Below are 16,984 nucleotides of genomic sequence, written 5' to 3' on the forward strand. Positions count from 1 at the left end.
TATTAATTTAAGAAAGATAAAAATTAAATTATATCTCGATATCTATTTACTTTTTAAATAAAATATTATATTAAAAGCTTTAAGCGAATTAATAATCTTCTTATTTATTAATCTAATTAAAGAATTTTTTTAATAATTTACTAAACTATCGAATTAATAAAAAATTATTTTTATTAATTCTTATCGGGGATAAGAATAGTTAAAGATCTCTATTATAGATTTTATAAATATCTTAAATTTTTTTTAATATCGAATAAAAAGACTTCTCGCTTTATATCTTTAGTAATTTATTCTAATCTATATTAATAATATTATTATTTTTTTAATATTTCTTAATAATTATATTAAATATCTCGATTAGATATTAAACTTACTAGAAAAAAGTAAAATAACTCTCTTACTTTTTAAGTATTATTTTATATATTTAAATATTATCGCTTTAGAATATTATATTTTTAGATTTAATCTTAATATTATAAAAGAAAAAGTCGAAGTAATTAAAAAAATAATCTTTTCGAGAAATCTTAGATAGCTAAAAATTAATTTAGATTTCTTTAATTATTATTATAAGTTTATAGAATATTATATAACTATTACTAGATTTTTAATTAAATTTAAAATCGAGGATTTTAAAAGAAGTCTTAATAAGAATAGATCTTAATAAAATTATATAAAGAAGAAATAACTCTTCGTTAATATTAATTTAGATTTAATAAAAATAATTAAAATTTTTAAATTAAATAAATTTATCGCTAAAATATTAAGTTTATAAATTAATCTAGAACATTATAAGATCTAGAAAATATTAAAAAATAAACTATATAATATATTAATCCTCGTTTTTTCGAATTTTAATTATTTATTTATATTATATATCGATAATAATAAAAAGAAAGATTATAAGATAATATTATATTAAGTTAATATCGATAGAATTAAATAATTAATCTTATTTTTATTACGCGATTTTAGCGATATTAAGATTTAATATCAAATTACGAAACTAAAAATTAACGCCTTAATTTAAGTATTAATTAAGCTTTCTTAATTTTTTAATAATAGAGATTTTATAATAATTATTAATTATATTATTCTAAAATCTATTTTTTAAAATAAGACTAATAGTCGTTAGTCTACTCGATTAAATAAATAAACTTTATACTTATTAATTTTTTAATCTGGAATAAAAATTATATATAAAGCTAAAAGAACTTATAATAACGTTAATAAACTATTTTAGCTTTTTATTAAAGACTTATTTATAAAAGAAGTATTAATAATAGATCTAGATATAATTAGCGTTTTTCCTATAGTAATAATATAAGTTAAAAAGAAATTCCTTAATAAAATTTCTATAGTCTTATTTAATAATTTATATTTTAATTATATTTATAAATAAATCTAGAAGTAGATAAAGGAAATCGAAGATTTAGAATTCGATGTATAAATTATTTATTAGTTCTATCGTCTTAATATTAATTTAAAATTACTTTATATATTAAATAAGAAATTAAATTATTTATATATTCTTGAAAAATTAATTTATAAAATCTTAAAGTATAATTATAATTATTATATTTATAAGAATATATATTAAATATATAATTAACTTTATAGCTTAATCTACTTTTTAAAAATATAAAAAATAATTTAAAAATATATCGATAGTTATCTAATATATTAATTATTAAAATCTTCTTAATAATTATTATATAAATAACTTTAATTAGTAGAAAGTTTTTAATAATTATTAGAGAAATTATTTATAAACTTTATAATTAAATTATCTCTAATTCTTAATAAATATAATTATATTCTAATAATTATCGATAAATTCTCTAAATTTATTTAATTAATATCGAAAAATAAGAAAGATATAATAGAAGTTTAGGCGGCTCGATATTTTAATTAAATCTATAGATTTTAAAAAATTCTCTATAAATTAATCTTCGATTAAGATTCTAAATTTATTAATATATTCTAAAGAACGTTATTTTTAAAATATAAGATAATACTTAAGATAATAATAGCTTATTATTCTTTAATAAATAAGTAAATAAAATATATAAATTAAATAATAGAGATAGCTCTACGATATCTACTTATTAATAAATATAAAAAGAATTAGAATACTCTATTATTAAAAGTTAAGTAGTTTTTAAATATCGTAAAAAATATTTTAACTTCTATTATCTCTTTCGAAGCCTTCTATAAAATTAAATCTAGAAATTTTCTAATAAGTATAATTTTAAATAAAAACTCGATATTCGCGGATTTTATTAAGATATAAAAGATAATTTATAATAATACTTCTAACGCTATTAAGTTAATATAAATTAAGATAATTATTAGATATAATATTAAATATAAAACCTCTAATCTAATTAATAATATATATTTTAAATTAAAAAAAATTAAAAAAGTAAGCTATTATATCTTTAAGAATTTCTTATTATTTATTAAGAAAGTTAATTTATATAGAATTCTTAAAAAGATTAGCGCTTTAATTTATAAGCTAAAACTTTTATCTAATATATTTAAGATTTATTTAATTAAAGAGATATTTTTTTTTATATTTATAATTATTAAGAGATAAAAGAAGTATATAATAGAGAAGATTATATATCGAGAAAAATAAGAGAAGAAGAATAAATATCGAATACGCTAAAAAGGGTATTTCGAAATTACTTAGAAATCTATAAATATACTTCGAGAGAATATATTAGAAATAATCGAGAAATTTAAGAAATTAAGAATACGAAAATAAGGTTATAAATTCTCGCTTTCTTCTTTATACTTATTAAGTAAAAATAAATTAAAATAAATTTAAATCTTTTTATTATTATACTTCTATCTTTATTTATATAAATATATCTATATCTTATCTTAATTTAATAATATTTTATTTTACTTTAATTTTATTTTATTAATATATAAATATTATATAAATAGATATTATCGCGAAAATAATAGCGTTTTTATATTTTTTTATTAATATTATCTATTAAAAATTTAAATATAAATATAAAAATATTTCTAATAAGAAGATTAACTTTTATTTAATAGATTAATCTCGAATTAACGTAAATAATAATTTTATCTAGCGTTTTTCGAATATAAATTATTATTATCTAAGACTTATCTAGAAAGAAATCTAAAGAAATCTTTCTAATATTTTTATATTCTTCGAGATTTAAAGAAATATAATAATTATTACTTCTTATATAAATAACTTTAAAGATTAGTTAATATCGATTATATAATATAATAATATAATATTTTTTAACTATCTCGCTAGATCTAAATTTAAAAATCTTTTTAAACTTTATAATAAAATCTTTATAATATTAAATAATTAATATCTCTATTTCTTAATTTAGAATATTCTATAATTATTAATTTAGAAAATATTTTATTATATTATAAATAAAGCCTCTTAACTAGTTATTAATAATATTATTATACTCTTAAATCTTAATAAAAATCTTTATTAAATAAAGGAAAACGTTAGCTACTATTATTTTATCTTTTTATTTATTTATACTTTTAATTACGATAATTATTCTCTATTTAATACTTTTTAATTAATTTAAATAAAGATTCGCGTAAAAGTATTAAAGTAGCTAAAAATCTTAAAAGCTTTTTATATTTATTATTTAAAGAATTATTAAAAAAGTATTAATCTATAAAATAAGAGTAAAAACTTCTTATTTTTAAATTATAATAATTATTTAACGATTCGCTATAAGATATTATCGATTATAATTTTAAAGATAGATTAAACTTTAAATTACTTTAAGAAAATTATTAATATTACTTTAGAAATCGCTTTTAGCTATATTAATTTTTAATATTTTTAATTAAATATTTATTAAGATATAAATAAAGTATTCTAGTATATCTAATATAATTTAAAAAAATTATTAAATATCGATTAAAGTCGAGATTAAAATAACTTTTTATTATATTTCTTATTAATCTTAAATTCGATTATATTAATATCTTAAATATTAAAAAATCTAAATTACTTATCAAATATAATTTTTATTACTCTAAGAGAGTTTAGAATTCTAATTACTAATATAAAAAAAGAAGATATCTTTATTATTTATCGAGATTTTAATAAATTAATAAATCGCTAGATTTTTAATAATTTAAATAACGAAGAAAAGTTTAAGAATATTATATTATAGTTTTAAATTAATTACGCTAAAAAGCTAGAGTAATCTATTATTAATAGATTTTTTATTTATATTATTATCGATATTATTAATAACGTTATTAAGAAAGAAATTCTTCGCTATTATAAAACTTTTATAGTTTTATTTAATTTTTAAAAGTTTTATATAATAAAATTATATATTAAAAATAGATTTAAATTTTAAAAGTTTAACTTTAATTCGAAAGAGTAATTAATCTAAAACTTTATATTTTATAAAGTATCAACTATATAAATAAATAAGAATAATATTAGACGCTTTATTATATAAAATATATATTAATTATATAAAAATCTTAAAGAGCGTATAAGATTTATATATAAGCTTTTACTATCGCGTAAAAGAGTATAAAAAATAGAATATATTCTAATAAGTCGATAAAAGATATTAGAGAAAAGACGATATAATACTTTTATCTAGAAGATATCTATTTAAATACTAGATTAAAATATTCTAGAAAGCCTTTTATTAAATAAATAATAGAGATTTAAGAAATTATAATCTCTTTTAACTTTATATCTTAGTTAAATATCGACTTCGATATTAAGTTCTCTTAGATAGACTTTATCGAAAACTTCGCTAATTAATATCTTATTTTCAACTATATAACTAATTCTACTATTAAGCTTTATCTTAATATTATTAATTATAAACTCTTTAAAAATTTAATTTTTTAAAAATAAGATATTAATAAAGTTAAAAAGAGTAGAGATAAGATTATTTAGATAAGTCGCTAAGCTCTTTATTACTATTATCTTTATTAATTATAAGATTTAAATCTTAATAATCTTCGATTTATATTAGAATAATACGATAGTAATTCTTATAAATAAATTCTCGATATTAAAGATTATAATAACTATAGTAGATAGAGAGTAAATTAAATAAGATATTAATATTATCTTATAAAAAAGCGATAACGTTATTAAGACTCTCGCGGCGAAGTTTTTAAATATAAAACCTCTAGTCGCTTAATACGAGGGTTAGGATTTTAAAATCTCTCTAGCGCTCGGCGAATAGATAAGCCTAGAAGATTATATATAAACTAACGAAATTCCCAGCACTATTATCGAGTATTTATTTTAAACTTATTAATACTTTTTATTTACTTTAATACTCGGGATAAGCTTTTTTTTAAAAGGGGAAGATATTATAACTATAGCTATATCTATTAATATTATAATTTAATACGGCCTAATATAGCTTAGCGCTTAATATAGCTTGATACTCGATATCTTAGTAGTAGCTTTTCTTAGAAGAATCATTATGACTTTTACTATTAAAATCTTATGCTTGTACTTATAATATAACAAAAACTTTTAGATTATTTCGAGGTCCCGAAACAATATGGGCAAAATATTAAAAATCTTTAGATTATTTTGAGGTCTCGAAGTAATACGAGTAAACTATTAGTCTCGAAACAATATAGATAAAATATTAAAAACTCTTATATTATTTTAAGGTCCCGAAACGAGTATTCAAAAGCCTCGGCACTCTTTCTATTTTTCTTATTAAGGTTTTTTATAGGTTTAATAAAATCGAGTAAATAATTAATCTCGAATATAAAGCGTGGAGTTAGAAACTAATATATATGAAATATAATATATTAAGATTTAGAGAATCTAGCTTCTAAGACTATCGAGGAGTATTATAATATTAACCCCTTCGATTATTATATAATATATCACATATTATTAAGACTAGTAATTATTAGCTGTTATTAGCTATATATTTTATATATATAAATATTCGTATATTCTATAAATTAATAATTAGTCTTTCAGTTATAGTTATTTAATTTCTAATATATCTAGTATTCTACTTTTAATACTTTATTCTAATAGAAAAGTTTTTCGCGTTATAATATATATATATCTCGAAGGATAATATAGCGATAGCGAGATATTAAGTAAAGTAGCTTATTAGAGTAATAGAAAGACTTCGTCTATTATATAGTTATTCGTTCTTTTTAAATATTTAATAGAGGTATAGAGATACTTTATTAGAAAATAGCCGAGAGTTTATAGCTGGATTCCTTAGGTATTAAGTTCTTAGAGTTATCACGTTAAGATATTATATATAAACTCGAGTACTATTAATAAGACGCCGCTATTAGCGCCCTTAGAACGTGCTACCGTCGTCGATAATACTTCTAAAAGATATAAAGTAATATTCTTAGATATATTAACTTAGTATTTCGTAATAATTCGAGATTTTTTTTTATAAGTCGATATAGTTACTATAGATTAGTAGCGCTAATAAAGAAGATTATTTTAAAGATTTTTTTGAATAATAAATAAGAGCTAACGGCCTCGGAGTAGTAATAATAAAAGTCTATTATTAGATTTAAATATCCTGCTATATCCGTAAATACTTACTAGAATAAGTTTTTCTTAATCTTAGAGCCTCTATATCTAATTTTATATATTAGATATCCCCTCTTACTAATTAAAGAATTATTTTTTTATTTATTTAATCTAATTTAAATTATTTTTTTAATATCGTAAATTTTTTCTTCTTCGTTAACGTCGATGGAAGATAATGAAAACTCGATCTATTCTAATAATAGATTATTATTATTAAGATATAATAGCTATAAATAAAAGATAGAGTAAATATTATTTATAAAAGTTAGAAGTTCTAACTTACAAGCGAAATTGTTTAAAGCTTTAATAATTTTAAATAATTTAAAAGTTTTATAGTCTAATAATTTGCTAAGGCGTATAGTTTCAATATTTCTTCTATTAAATATAATTATATCTTTAATTTTAAATTCTAATATTAAAAGTTAGTAATAATTAGCTTATTTCTTTTATAAAGCTTATAATTATTCGAGTTAACTTCTAAAGTAATTTCTTATAATATTTATCTTTTTAATAAACTTATTAGCTAATTTAATATCTCTCTTCGCTTTTTAATTAGCGAATTAATCTTAAAAAGTAAAAGATTCTATTTTTAAGTAAGGAATATATCTTTTAATAAGAAGGAATAGTAATATACTCGATAAGGCGTTTTTATCCAAGTTAGCTTCGAACTCTACTATTAATAAAGATTTATTAATTATCTTAATTATAATTAATATAAATTTTAAGATGTTACTTTAGAATAGCGTTAGCGTTCTCTATTTATTTATTAATTTCGAAATAAAATATAATAGAGAGTTTAAGTTTAATCTTAATTCTTTTATATAGTCTTTTCTAGAAATATATTATAAATTAAATATCTCGATCGAAGATAATAATAAATAGATATTCTTTCTCTCGCTATATAAATTCGATAAAGACCTAAATTATTACCTTTACTTTTAAGAAATTTAAAGAAATAAATTTCTTCTTCTTATTAAGTCTATTTATAATTACTATAATATATTAATAAAAGCGCTTATATCTAAGATAAATAGATAATAATATAATAAAGTTAATAAAAATATCTTATTAGTATTATTCGAAAATAGAAAGAGGTTTAAGAAGATCTTATTTATTTTTTCTATAAGTCTTAGATTTTTTATAGATATAATAGCTCTTAATATAGCGAGTAATGAAATCTATTATTCTTAGCTAATAGTATAGTCTTCGTTAAAAGTTATTATCTCTCGAGATTTACCCGGCTACTACTAGCTTTCTACGATTATTATATATATTTCTATAAAGAATCTATTATATATTTAACTTAATTAACTTAAAATAGTTAATCTCTTATAGTATTTAATATCGCTATAGTATCTCCGTAATTCTAGTCTTAATTTCCTCGAGAGTAATATAATTCTACTTCTTTTAAATTATCGTACGAAGCTTTTATTATATATATTAATATCTTTAATATATATATTTATTAAGAAGATTTTAGATACTCTCGATAGAATTTAGATTCGGCGATTAAGCGGGGTGTATTAGAGTCTTAATTTAATTATTATATTTAAGCTAAGTTACGATATTTTCGACTTTTAAAGTCTTATTCTTCTTACTATAAATAATTTTATAACTCTTATTATTATTCTTCTATAGAATTTTATATTTAAATATAATTTATAACTATTTAATAGACTTATAATAGTTCGAAAGCTAATATTTAATATAGTATTCTATTATTATACTATTTCTAGATAATTAAATATTAGAATTATAGAAAATACTCGCTTTTCACTAACGAATACGCTCTTTATACTTCTTCTTATTTTTATTTTTAAGACGTCGACGTAGCTTTAAAGGCTTTTCGACTATAATTCGAGATTAATCGAGCTCGTTATAATAGAATTAAAGCTTACCTTTATAATACTATAAGATATCCGCCGAGATATAAATCTTAGTACTCTAAAGAGAAAATATCGATTACGTATTTTCAGGCTCTATAGAAATATCTACGTCTCGAAATATATAGCTAAATTTTATAAATCCTAGATTCTAATACTTCTTATTCGTTTAATTAATATAATACTAAAAATCCTTAATAATATTCTTCTTATAATCATTTTCGTATATTAATCGCTTCTCGATATTCTTTTTAGATATTTATTTAGTTATACGTTATTTATATATATAGATATTATTAATATATTTCTAAGTATTACGATATATAGTTCGAGAATTAATTAAAATTTTATAGTATTAAAGCTAACGCTCGAGCTTTTAATTGCGTATAGAATTATTAATATTACGTAGAGTATTATATATAGATTAATCAACCTTAGAAAGACGTCTAGAACGCTATTTTTTAAGTCTTCTAGTATCGAGAAAGCCTTCTCGGGGGCGTTAAAAGTCACCGTTTTCCGAGGTTTACCCAGCCACTCTGGCATCCCATCAAATATAAAGTTATTTATATATAATTCTATTATAGCTTTAACTTAATTAGCTTAACGTGATTATTTACACATAACATACGATATTATCAAGACATTTCAGCTATTCTAACTCGGATTTCCTCCAATATAATTCACTTTTATTCCTCCGAGATTACTATATAAAGCTTATATTAATTATTTTACTTCCTTTAATATATTTATTTATTAAGAAAATTTTAAATAGCTTTAATTAGATTAAGATTAAATAATTAAATCGAATACTCGAGAATCTTAATTTAATTATCGATTTTTAATTGCGTAACTATATTTTATATATTAACTTCTTTATTCTCTTTACTCTATTTCTTTCTATAACTTAAATCACTATCCTCTTATAGAATACCACGCTCGTATTTAACTCGAAGTTAATTAATTAAGTTATAGTAATCCGAACGCTAATACTTAATATAGTATTTCATTATAATATTATTTCTAAATAATTATATAATAAGATTATAAGAAATAATAGCTTTTTATTAATATACACGCTCTTAATATTTCTTCTTATTTCTATTTCGAGAATATCGATATAACTTCGAGGGCTTATCGACTATAAATTAAGGTTAATTAAGCTTATTATAATAGAAGCGTAATTTACCTTTATAATTTCAAGAGATATCTATAAAAATATAAATCGAGGTACCTTCTTTTAAAGGTATTATCTATATATTTTCAAGGTTCTTAACAGTATTAGCGTCTCGAAATATACGGCTCTATTATAGAAATCTAATATCCTAATACTTTTCATTCGTCCAGATAACGAATTATCAAAAATTCTTAATAATATTATCTTTATATATATATTCATATTTTAATCTCTTTTTTATATTTAGCTCGGATACTTCTTTAACTAAACGTTATTTATATAATTAAGCATTATTAATATATTTATAATAATTACGCTTAATAATTCGAGAGTAAATAGAAATCTCATAGTATTTAACTTAACATTTCTTCGATTAATCTTATATAGAATTATCTATATTTTATAGAATATTATAGATAACTTAATTAACTTTAAAGAAACATCTAAAATACTATTTATCGTATCTTCTAATATCGAGAAAACTTTAAATCTCTCGAAATTATATCTAATCTCTACCTATATTAGATAAAATATTCTTTTAAATATAAAGATCTTTAAGCGTAATTCCGAGTTCTTAAGTATTATAAGCTTTATAGAATTTAGTCTTTTTACGCGTAGTAGCTTTTTAATAATAAAGCTTTCGTATAGATATATAAGGGGGTTTATTATAATCTATTATTGATTATTTAGAAATATTTATACTACTATTTTAATGAGATGCCAGAGTAACTAGGTAAACCTCGGAAAACGGTGACTTTTAACGCCCTCGAGCTTTAAGCTTTCTAATTCGTAGCTAAGTCTTCCCTATACTATATAAAATATTCTTATCTAAATATATATCTTTAACTATTTTTCCACTATCGCGGGTATTAACGGCTTTAAAGAACTTAACTTTTTTATATATAGTAGTCTTATGATAATGTAAACTATATATAGAAGTGTAGGGAAGTATACTATACTTCATTAGTCACTATTTAGAAGTATCTATAGTAGTATTTTGGTGGGAAGCCAGCAGTGGCCGGGTAAACCTCGGGGGATAATGACTTTTGACGGGGACTGTATCTATAGTAAAGTCTACTTACTCTATTATAGATTAATAATTTATTAATATAGTTTTCGAGTAAAGAGTTATAAATATCTCTAATAATTTTAATTTATAATTTAAGAATATCTAATATATATAATCTATTATTAATATACGAGTAAAGGCCTATAAATTAAATTTATTTTTTATTTTTTAATTAAGACTATCGAGTAAGTAGGTAAGCGATCTTTAATAAGCGAACTTTAATGAGCGATATTTGAATTCCTTGCACTTTAATAATTATAGAACTAAATTAAATAATTCCTTTTTATCTTAAAACCCATATTTCGTTCTATAATTTAAAAAAGAATCTCAAAATTTTAATAGAAAACAAAAAAGTTATTCTAAAATTAAATAATGTGTACCTGATTAAAGCTGTCCGACTGTCGAGCGAACTTTGGTGAGCGATATTTGAATTCCTTGCGCTTTAATAATTATAAGACTAAATTTCAAAATTCTTAAAAATTCGAAAAGCACAAACGGCGCTTCAAAATTTAAAAAAAAAATCTCAAAATTTTAATAGAAAACAAAAAAGTTATTCTATGTGTTAATAATGTACATCTGTTTTTTTGATAAGGGAGGCGTAGGAGGGCGAGATTTTGATGGTTGCGGACGCTAATTTATTTACTCGCGATAAGTTAGCCGGTCTAGTTAAAAGGCGTAATAACCTCGAATTTATAATTAGCTGCACATATAAATTCAAGGTTTTCTAATTTAGCTCTATCTTATTCTTTTATATATATTAATAATAATCTATTATAAAGATAATAATTACTTAATTTCAGCTTAAGATTATTCTTAATTATTTTAAATAATAGCTTTCTCTATTTAGATATCTTTAATTAAATAATTTTTTAAGCGGTGTTATCGTGATTATAAGCGTCTCTTATTTAACGTAATAACTTAGAAATATCAACAGTAGAGACTTTTCTTAATTCTTTTATAAACTTCTCTTAAGAAGTCTCTATCGAGATCTTTAATAATAATTCTTTATTAGACTTTTTATTATTAATATTATCTTATTCGCTAAATTTATATAATATTATAACTAAAGAGATAATACTTTTTCTTATATTATCTAGTAATATAATAATAAAATATATAATATTCTTAATATCTTCGTTAAGATTATTATTTTTAAAAATTATACGATATCGATAATAGATATAATCGTTATTCTTATTTTTAAATAGATCTCTTACTTATTAAGTAAGGCTATTAAATTTAATACTTTATTTCTTTAAATAATAAATAACATAAAAGTTAAATTTGAAAAGAAATTTCGTTTATATTAAAATATGAGGTAGAACACTTAGTTATATTAACTAGAGAGTTCTATGAAAGAAAAGAGTAACTAGATATAAATATATTAAGGTATATCACGTAATTATATTACGTAATCGTCAAGACGCTAAGAGTTACGTAATTCGAATTTTAATACTTTCCTTTATATATATTCTTTTATACGCGAAATTCGATAGATACGAAGTTTAACGCTAATAATATTAAAATTAAATAGATAAGATAAAAATAACTTAATCGATTTTCGTTAGAGTTTAACGTTGAATAATTAAAGTAAAGTTCGAGTTAAGTAATTAAAGTAAAGTTTAAATTAAGTAGTTAAAGTAAGTTTAGCGCTAGATAATTAAAGTAAAGTCTAAGTTAAATAGTTAAAGTAAGTTTAATATCGAGTAATTAAAGTAAAGTTCGAGTTAAATAATTAAAGTAAGTTTAATATTAAATAATTAAAATAAAGTTTAAGCTAGATAGCTAAAGTAAGTTTAGTATTAAATAATTAAAGTAAAAAGTTAAAATTTAAAAACGACTATATTAAATTTCAAATTCCACTTTTTATTAAAAAGCGGTTTTTTGAAAATTTTATTTCTAGGCCATCTAATATACACTAAAAATCGATTAATTCGAGGCCGAAGGATATTCGTAGGGGTGACTAAATAAAATAATTGAAAGAAATTCTTTATTCTATATATTATAACCGGCTATAAGACTTCTATAAGGTTATTTTAAATATCTAGTTCTTTAATAATAATAGCTAATAATAATAGTAATATAGATAAGAATACTTCGAAAGAGCTTTAAAGATTTAATAGCGATAGCGGTAATAGCGCTGAAGAAATAGCTGTTTCGATATAAAATGGCGAGTTCGCAGAGTATTAAGCTTAAGGCTCGGCGAGCGATTTGAGATTACTCGAACTGCGGGGACTAATAAAATAGCTTCTCTAAATAAATAATACTATAAACGATGTTTTAGTTTAATTAGTATACGAAACTTCTTAAATTTATTCTTAGATAGTATCTTAATAAGTTTATCGACTATTTATTATTTAATAGAAATATATTTAAAGATAATAATATTAATAATAACTTATTCTTATATATAGTAATATTAAATATTAATATACTTAATATATATATAAAATTAAGAATTTTTAATAAGAATTATAATATCTTAATTATTATAGTAGATAATAATAGTCTATATATACTTAGCGCTAAGATTAAGTTAATTAAAAAGTTTATATAGCTAAATTATCTTCTTAATAGCTTATATCTAATCGATATATTTAATTTTATAAGAGGATAGCGCTATAATAGATTATTATTTCGATAATTAATTAATAATAATACTATCTATATTAAAGACGTAATTAGAGATAGAATATTAAGTATTTTAATTATTCGCCTAATTCGCGTCTATATAATTAATAAGTAATTTTAGATTTTCTCTAAATATTAATTATTAATTCTTAATATTATTTAGATATTAAAAAATATACTTAATAGCCTTTTAATAAGATTTATCGAAGTTTAAGATATATCTAAAAACTATCGAAATAATAAATATAATATTAGATTAAATATCTAGTATTATATATATAAGTAATTCTATAGCTAATTAATAGATATAGCGAGATTAATTAATAGAGATAAAATTATTTTTAATAATATAAAATTTATTATTATTAATAAGAGTAGATAATAACGTAAAGCTTAATATATTATATTTTTTTAGAAATTTCTTAATATAATCTTTTTAGCTAAAGTGTAGAATTCGATTAATATAGTTTTTAATAATTATTATATTAAGATAATAGATATAAGATTTTAAATTAATTATCTCGAACTTCTTATTAAGCTTATTCTTAATACTTTATATTTTAATTTTATTAAGACTCGCGAGTAAAATATTATTTACGTAAATAGCGATAATAGTAATATTATTAATAAATATAGAGAGATTAATAATAATAAATTTAAAATCTAGTTTCTTTAAATAGATTATAAAGATATTATATTAAATTTTAAAGAATTATTTTAAATTATAAAGTATCTTAATAAGCTTATATATCTTATTTTTTTAATTTTTAATTTTAAAGCTAATAAGTTAAATAATATAAATTATCTTTTTAATATCGCTATATAAAAAGATAATTTTAATATTTATTTATTTAAGCTTCTAATTTAAGATAATTATTAATATAAAAATCGCTTTATAACTTATAAACTTAATAATAAAAGCGAAGATTTTATTAAAATTAATCTTTTCTTATTATTTAAAATTATAAATAATCTAGCGAGTTTTATATTATATAATCTCTTTTATAGAATTACACTTAAATTTATAAATCTATTAATTTTCTAAAATATATATTAATATATATAAAAGAATAAGATAGAGCTAAACTAGAAAATCTTAAATTTATATATATAGTTAATTATAAATTTAGAGTTACTACGCTCTTTAATTAGACTAGCTAAATTACCGCGGGTAAATAAATTAACGTTCGTAATTATTAAAATCTTGCCCTCTCGCGTCTCTCTTATTAAATTATAGGTGTACGTTATTCACAATAGTAATAACTTTTTTGTTTTCTATTAAAATTTTGAAATTTCTTTTTTAAATTTTGAAGCGCTATTTGGGCTTTCCGAATTCTCGAGAATTTTAGAAATTTGTCTTATAATCATTAAAGCGTAAGGAATTCAAATATCGCTCACTAAAGATCGCTCACCTATTTACTCGATAGCCCACTAGGCCCTAATTAAAAAAAATGATTATAAATTTAATTTATAGGCCTTTATTCGTATTTAATAAAAGATTTATTAGAGTTTAAATTTTATTAATAATAAGCGAATTAACTTTTTTCTTTATAATAATTTTTTAATATATCTTATAATAAGAGTTTAATATAATTTTTTTATAGATTTAAGATTTATAAGATTTAAAAAAAAGATTTTTATTAATAGCGCTAGAGGATTTAAAGAGAGTTTTTTATATATTCTTAAAATATCGAATAAGCGATTTATCGCTAAGATCGAATTATAACCGCTTATAAAATAAGTAATAAATTTAAAAGATATTATTATAGAGGCTATAGAGAGAGTTTTATTATTAAATATATTAGATAATTACTTTTCTAAAGATTTTAAATTAACTAAAATTATTAGTTAAGCTCTTTTAAAGATTTAAATAAAATTAAATAAATTATTAACTTTATCTTTAATAGAAGTTATTTATCTCTTTTAATAATTCTCTTTTAAAATTATAAATAAAGAGAGAAGATAATTTTTAAAATAATTAATAGTTTTAATAAATTAGCGATCGTTACGATAGACTATTATTTTAATATTATTATATATATTCTTTTTTAAAATAAAAAGTATAAGCTTAAAAGAGATATTATTAAATTATTTAATATTTAAAATAATAGCGATTTTATTATTATTTAAAAATATATAATAAAAATAATCTTAATAATTTATAAATTATTTTTTAATTATATAATTTTAATACTTTTTTTAACTAATAGCTTTAAATATAATTTAATAGAAGTTTATTTATTTAACGATATATAGATAAGAAATATTAAAAAAGAAATTAATATAAATTTTAAAAGAAGTAATATCTTATTTAATTATAGATTAATAATTATATAAATAATTTCTAATATAAATAAACTCGATTTAATATTTTTACGGTAAATCGCTCTTTTTAAATATTATATTAATTTTATATTAAATAATAATACTTAATTATTTAAACTTATTATTTATTTAGAAATTCTTTAATATAATATTTTTCTAGATAATTTCCTTAAATAGATAAAAGACTTTTATTTTATAATTTTAATATTCTATATTATAATTAAAGCGAAAACGAGTATAATAATAATTATTATATTTTATATTATCGAGAAAAAGCTTAAATATAATAAGAATAAATTTATTAGATTTATTTAATAAAAGATAGATATCGAAGTATAAAATAAAATTATTTAGAAAAATAATTATAAATATATAATTATTATAAAAAGCGTTAAATAATCTTTAAAGATCGATATAAATTAAATTATTCTTCTATCTTTTAAAGATAATATAGCGTTTATAAGACTTTATTTTAAGATTAATTACGAAATATAATTTATAAATATTATCGAAAGAAGGTTTAAAAAGATTTATTTTAATATATATTTTAGCTATTTTCTTAATATTCTAAGTATTTAAATAATTTATATAGATATATTATATATATAAAGTCTTTTTATAAATTTAAGACTTTTATTAATTAAAGAGTTTTATAGACTTAATAGAAAACTTATTATAAATAAGAATTTCTTTATTAATAACGATTAAGATTAGAAGAATATTTCTTTAAATATTAAGCGTATAAAAACGACTTTAAATATATTTAAAGAAAAATTACTATTTTTCTATAGAAAGATCGTTAGAAATAAAAGAAAGCGAGTATTATTACTTCTTTAATTATTTTTTAAAAATAAGATTAAAGTTATATCTAGATATATATTAGATATTATTAAAAATTTAAATATACTTAATATTTTATATTTTATATTTAAGATTAATATTATTAAAATCGAAAGTTATATAGCTATCGTCGACGAGTTTATTAATAAAATAAGATTTTTAAAATTTAAAGAAGATCTTAAAAATTAAGAAATTATAAATAATATATTAAGTATATATATAATTATAAAGCTAAAGAGAGAATATTATCGCTATAATAAAAAGTATAATAATAAAAATTCTATCTAAAAATTTAATTTTAAAAAATTTATAAATTTATTAATTAAGATTTAAGAATTAGTAATAAATATAATAGCGATATAAGCGATAAAATAGCGTATTATTATAAATTAAATAATTATAATAATTATCTTAATATTAAAAAATTAATTCTTTTCTTTTTTAGACTTTTCGAGCTTAGATTTAATATTAATATT

The sequence above is a fragment of the Letharia columbiana genome (genome assembly GCF_014066305.1).
Source record: "Letharia columbiana isolate WasteWater2 chromosome Unknown Sc0000005_s0, whole genome shotgun sequence".
In the NCBI taxonomy this organism is placed as follows: Eukaryota; Fungi; Ascomycota; class Lecanoromycetes; order Lecanorales; family Parmeliaceae; genus Letharia; species Letharia columbiana.